The 7,234-nt window shown below is 33.8% G+C and overlaps 1 protein-coding gene across 1 annotated transcript in view; it reads right to left on the reverse strand.

Moving 5' to 3' along the window:
* The window catches only part of LOC143898288 (small ribosomal subunit protein uS3m-like), a 167,597-nt gene that overhangs the window by 138,018 nt on the left and 22,345 nt on the right, over positions 1 to 7,234 (reverse strand). The gene's annotated exons all lie outside the window — the stretch shown is intronic.

The following is a 7,234-nucleotide window of genomic DNA, read 5'->3' on the forward strand; positions in this document are numbered from 1 at the left end:
CAGTCGAAATGATTGTAAACCAAATAGACGACACTATTTCATATCCAACGAATGAGAACAATGAAAATCCTGAAGTACAATAAAAATATTTTCTTGGTAATCGCAGTAGCTAGTCCGAAGACTGATATTTCAAGATAAATTGATTTGTTAACATTATAATTCTCTACAGCAAAAAGATATATCAATACTTTCGTTATCCATTACTTGCATTCTTACACTTTTTTCATGCTCTCGTAGTAACTTTCGTTAGTTTACGTTTAATAACAAATTCTCTGTAATTATTTTATGGTATTCAATTTATATTCTTTTGTATAGTTTCGATTTCTGCGTGCACGGTTTCTGCTTTTTTAAAACTTTAAAACTAAAATTTTTATTTTCAACATTATTCTTGATTTATTATTTATCTATAGTAAACGTTGCGTAAACTATAGATAGCTATATTACATAAACTACACTGTTGAAAACAGAGGTCCTGTGTGTTAAAAAAAGTCCTTGTTAAAATTTTTGTGTAAAATAATCAACACATACGTGTGTAGATTTAACATATGCCTGCTATGTTAATTGAATTTTACAAATTCAAAATGTAAAAAATAATTAAAATAACTTTAAAAATATGTTAAAGTAACACAATTTGAACGTACTTATTAAATGTGTTAAAATTTACAAAAAAAAGAATGTTGATTTTACTCTGTAAAAAAAGTAGGAATAAAAATTTACAGAAATAGAGTGTTGATTTTATCTTACAATCTCAACTTCAACATAAAAATTATGTTAATTGTACAAATAATTAACTTCAAATTACGATCAGAATTGCATTTCCTTTCTGTTGAAATATTTTAACATAATATCAGTGTTACCACTTAACACATCCATATTATGTTAAATTAACACAAAAATTTGAGTGGAACTGGACCGTTTTATAGACATGTGATTTATGTTATATTTAACACAAATTTTCCAACAGTGTATAGATAAGTTTAGTGAAACGCAATCTTTTTCTTTGGAATTTCGTTGGAATTGTAATACCAACATTAGGAATACCAACATTTCTTTTTTTTTTTAACTAAAGACAAAACCGAACAGAAATAATAATCATAAAAAATTAGAAAATTAGATTGATTAAATAAAAATTTAATCAAGAGACACGTTAGTGTCTCGCACCAAGTACACGCGAAGCGAGACCGCACCGTGACTTTTTTACGCGAACGCACGAGTAGCGAGTACCCGAGATTTTAAGATCTCAATAACCGCTCAATCGATCAAGTTCTAAGTAGACTCAATCGATAGCTTGGGTTTGAATTATAAGAAATTACTTATAATATTGTTATCTAGACAGTTTTAAAAACAGGGTTCTCGAAAAAAGTTTGTTTTATGAGCCTAGACTTTAATTAAATTATTAAATTATTAATCAAAGTTGTATTTTTTTGTACTTGTTACTGCTTAATTGATTAGGTTCAGATCAGGCATAGTAAACAAATTCATTACATGACATGTTAAAATTTATGTCAGTAAATATTTCAGCTTTGACCAATTCAACTTTCATTCTGTTTCTTGACTTTGTCTATATTTGTTCCATTAATGCCCGTTTTCACCAACGTCGTTTACGTTTAACTTTAGTTTAACTCACTCTCTTCGTCTCTTTCTAAAGGAGACTGTTAGAGAGAGACAAACAATGAGTTAAAACTAAGGTTAAAGTTAAACGACGTTGGTGAAAACGGGCATAAGCTGAACACTTTTTCCGGGAAAGCATTATACTTGTTGGTATTGAAAGTACAGCCTAAACTATTTTTAGTAAGTTATTTGTAAATATGAGAGGCAACATCATTTTTAATATTCTATACTCTTCATATAACTGATCTCCATGGCATGAGAATTAAACCGGAGAGGATTTGGACACTGGCCTACGCGGATGACATCGTTGTACTGGCTAGAGAGGAGGAGGCGCTAGAGAAGATGATTAAGAGGCTGGAGAAGTACTTGGAGAAGAAGAAGCTGGAATTAAATGTGGGAAAATCAAAGATCTTGAAGTTCAGAAGGGGAGAAAGTGTTGCAAGAGAGAAAGACTGGTACTGGAAAGGCCGGAAGATTCAGGAGGTGAAGGAGTTTGAATACTTGGGCTTTACACTGCAGAGAAACGGAGGTCATACGAAACATATTAGGGAGAGGGTAAGAAGGGCAACGTAGTAATAAAGAAAACATGGAGCTTGGGGGAAAGGAAGTTTGCCAACGATTGGGGGAGGAGGATGATGTTGTTCGATAGTTTAGTAGGAAGCGTGATGGTACATGGGGCAAAAGTGTACGTGGAGTTGGTTAGAGGATAGTAACGTGGAACGGGTAGAGGCACGGTATCTGAGATGGTCACTGGGCCTGGAGAGATGCACAAAAAAACCAGGTTATGTGGTCTTGGAGGAAACCACGAGAGACAAGATAAGGATAAAGACGGCCAAGCTGGCGGTGATTTTTGAAGAAAAGGCAAGACAAGGACATAGACGAAGAAAATGGATGAAGGAATGTATTAAGGAAAGGGAGGGAAAAGGAACATTGACAAGAGGAAGGTCGGAGAAAAAGGAATACTTAAGCAGGTGTGGAGTACAAGAGGTGGATCTGGAACAATGGAGAGAACAGGGAAGGTGTGTGGCAGAAGAGCTAAGTAGGAAAGATAGAGGGCGACAAATGGAAGAGCAAGAGAAACCAATTGAAGGGGCCAGATATAACAAATGATACAGGAGGATCAAGGTGGCTGGGCTCTCAGAATACTTGAGGAGGAAAGGGGAGAGTGGTAGTCATAAAAGGAGGGCGAGGGCTAGATGTGGGAATGAAGAGTTAGGAAATAGGTACTTGTTGCAAAAGGAGGAAAGGAATTGTAACATATGTGGCAGGGAAAAGGGCACTCTGGAACATCTGATGGAACGGTGCGTATGGAAAAGTTCTAGCAGAGTGGTGATAGAAATAGGCGAGAAGGAAACAGAAGAAGGCTACAGGAAGGATGGCTTAGGGAGTGGGAGGATAAAAGAAAAAAGAAGAGTAGGAACAGAAGGCTCAGAGTCACGTAGGACAGGGGGTTAGGTTAGGTCGAAGGAGTGTTAGTGTGTGTGTGTAGGGATCCCCGTAGGAAAGTCCAACCAAGTCCCCGCGAAAAGGAAGGAGGGTTCAGTATGTGAAGGGTCTCCTATGGCAAGGTCGGGTAGAGTAGGTGAAGTTTTTGTAATTCTCCCATTTCTGTAATTCTCTGGAATTTTGGAAATAAACTTTACTACTGTAACTGATTTCCATCAAATTGTAATTTGAGAACTTCTGTTGTCTTTATAATATCTTGTAATGAATCAAGTTTTGACAAACAAAGATTTGAAAAATGGAACGGGCTATCTTTGAAATTATACCATTTCTCAAAATAAGAAATGCATGAAGATAAAAAGTTGGTAGCAGTTTGTTCAAATAAATTTCTTCCATCCCTTGACAAATTTTAAAAAATATACTTAAATGTATTAAATATAATAGGGTATACTCTTAAAAACCGACTTAAGATGCCCGATTTGATTTTTTAACCGGATATATTTAGGATTTTGGGAATATTTCCTTTTCATGGGTCAAAAATGACCTGCAGTTTTATTCTGTGACTTTCAACGGCTCTGTTGTTAAGAGTTCCATAAATACATAATAGACCTACAGGTATCGGTGGGACGAGAATTTATGAGATAAAATGCACTTGTTTTTGTAGCCCTGCTTTTTTAGCCTATTTTTTTACTTTTGTTTCTCGTGTTTGTCTTTGACGATAAATAAAGACGCATCTACTGTCTATCATTAGTTAAAAAGCGTGTAATGTCTGTGTTCTTTTTCGTTCGTTTGCTCGATGTTCTCTAATATCTGTGGAAATGGGGTCTAGATTTCGAATCTCCTATTCTTCCGATTCCAAAACGCGAATATTCTATCAATTCTTCTTGCAGCTCGTTTTCAACAGGTCTTGGCCGTGGCATTAGATCAGCGATGACATCACAACAAGTAACATAACAATGACATAAGAGCCGCAACAATAAAGATGTTCATTTATCGTCAAGGTCTATTTGGTGGAAAATGTGAGGTTTTTCGAACGACCGCGACGTGTCGTTAAAAATATTAAAGCATCGGAATTATAATCGGTCTTTTAAAAAAAGCGAATAAGTGAAATAAAATAAGATGTAAAAATAAAATTACAACACCCTAAGAGAGATAAAGAGAAAAAGATATAAAAATATATTATAATATCATGTAGAATTAATTTGATGTGTATCTCTCTTTTGTATATCTCTCGTAACATGCATTTCACGTCTCAGTTCTGTTGTGTCTCGGATGTTGTCTCGGATCAGGATGATGACCTCAACGATGAATTCTGAGAATAATGCTAGATAAGATCACATGTTAAAGATATCGCGTATCAAGGTCTATTATTTCAATTTTAAAGCCATTGGCGGCAGAAAATAATTGTTTGCGGAGCCTTATCGCGAGGCTGGACGATGACACGGAAGAACGATGCAGGTATCAATATTACAATGACATTTTTAGTCGATCGTTCGCGGTCGGATTAGCACGACTATTGGCAGAAGAGGTTTTAAAAGTAATAAAAATATCCGATCGGAAAACAATTTTACATTGTTTTTATATCAGCGCTGCATCCGCGCGGATAACGCAGCAACGTAAGGTAATATACGCATAACGTCATATTAATTGCGACGACTATAATACTTCCGAGGAAAATGACGCAACGGGATTTTCATTGAGTTTTCTCACTCTTTTCTACAGCATTTATCGTTTCATGAAAAATAAAACCTTTTCATCATCATGACTGAATGATTTTCTTATCAGCAGAAACACATCATATGATTCTCATTAATCATTATACCTCTCGAACGCATTACGTCGTATCGGTAAAACATATGCCAAATCTTATCGAAAAAACTGTACGTATAATTTACGCAAGATTTTGTTGTTTATTTCCACTGGAGCAGAAAATGCGCATCTGTTTTTGGGAGGCATGCCAGTGAACAATTTTTCATATAAACATATATAAATATATATAATTATATAATCCCAGGTAGCACATATTAGTTTCATATTAGTTATTTGTGTGACAAGTGCGGGAAGATGGAGATTCACGGGTGCGGAGTGGATCACCGCACCCGTCAATTTTCAACTTCACGCACGTGTTACACACCCTAATTTATATTACAAGTGCGGGGAAAGTGGTCTATCACGCGCGCGTCGCTCGCGGAATGGGCCACTTTCCACGCACGTGTGACATAAACGTTTTTTGAACGTATACATAGTTTCATAACCGTAAAGAACCATTAAGAAACGTTTGAACAAAAATGTTTTTGAAACCATGATTTAAAAAACATATTTTTCACGTTTCTACAGTTAACAAAATACCTATTTACATTTTTCCTTTCAAAATTATAATTTGCTTTATCTATATATATAATAGCTTTATTAATAGCCTTTTTTAAAACATTTAAATTTATATTGCACTAATTATTGCACAAAATAAATCATTTTATTCATGCATATATATCCACTTATTTACTTAAATTAATTTTGTCCTACCGGTCTTAATCTATTTGTCATCGGACAAACCTGAGCTTATAGAAAACTTCCAACAGTTGCAAAATAAACGTTCTGCTGAACGTGGGCCATTGAAAGAACATTTATACGTGTTTTCCGTTTTGAAGAATCCTTCCTGAACTGGTGCACATCAGTAATGCAATTAAGTTAAAGTGAGACAAGTATATTTTGTTTCACTTTAACTTATTGCACGAATGTGCACCAGTTCAGCAATTTCTTCAAAAAAGAATATACGTCATAGATGGTATATGCAATAAGCTTCTAAAACATTCTCACGCATGTCTCAAAGACATCATAAACACGTTGAAAAGACGTAAAAAGTAGGAATTTTAAATGTCTTTATCTAAAATCTCTTTATCATTAAAACAAAACATTTCAATAATAGTTTTTTAAACGTTATTTTATCGAAAAAGAAACGTTTCATCAAACGTTTTTCGAATGGATATTTTTACTCATAAGAAACATTTCTAGAAATCGGTTATAAAACGTTTCGGAAAAACGCTTATAAAACATTTCTGAAACGTGTATGTGCTACCTGGGATAAATATTATATAAAATATGTCCATATATGCTTTTTTTTCTTTTGTATAATCTCTGTTCGTATGTATAAGAAAAATAATAAGAAATAGGATTAGAAAATAATTAGAAAGATAATTTTTGCATAATTGTTTTTTTATTGTTTTTGCATTGTTCATGTATTTGCCTATATATAATCATATATATAATCATATATAAATGTAATAATTGTATATAAAATATAATTATATATGAATATATATGAGCAAATTTTTCACATTTGCTCAGACTTTATTTTTTTTTTTTGTAAAAAAAACTGCAAAAATTATCCTTTTAATTATTTTCTAATTCTTTTTCTTGTATATACGAACAGAGATTATGTAGTGTTTACTATTTTTTTGTACTGGAGCAGCATGATACACGAAATTTTCGTTGAAATTATTATAATTACTACATAGGTTTCTGAATATCTTTCCACTATTTCTGCACGGAATGCCACTAAAAAGAGAGAAAAAATTTTAAATATTTATAATTCCGGTAACTTTATACAATTATAAATACTTGTTGTCTCTCCGTGCCATTTCATGTGTGAATTGCGTAAAGATACAGCCGTGAGCTCTGAAAAGGCGCCACGTAAATTATTTCCGACGAATTTTTTCAATCGTACGGCGATACTGTAAAGAAATATGACGATATCTACCGTCGTGCGATTCGAAGAGCAGGCGTATGTGTGAATGGAGGAGAGAAGGCTTATAGAAACGTCGGTAAGCTCGGAGAAAGAGGATTTCAGATGACGTTCGCACGTCCGACGCCTTTATTTCACCGGTCCTTATACTAGAGAAAAACGATTTTCTATAGATTTTCTATAGATTTTCTTGAAACTGTGAGTATACGTTAATTTAGGTGCTTTATGTGTTATACATTTCAGTACCTCTTGCGGTATAAAAATCGAGATACTGAGCCTCAAAGTTTCAACTTTTACTAAATTTTGGTAACAATTGAAACTTTGAGGCTCAATATATCTCGATTTTTATACCGTAAGGGGTACTGAAATTTATACCACGCATAAAGCACACCTATAATCTAACGTATATTCACAGTTTCAAGAAAATCTATAAAATTT

This window comes from Temnothorax americanus, unplaced genomic scaffold (genome assembly GCF_048541705.1).
Source record: "Temnothorax americanus isolate GAGA-0224 unplaced genomic scaffold, ASM4854170v1 Scaffold23, whole genome shotgun sequence".
Lineage (NCBI taxonomy): Eukaryota > Metazoa > Arthropoda > Insecta > Hymenoptera > Formicidae > Temnothorax > Temnothorax americanus.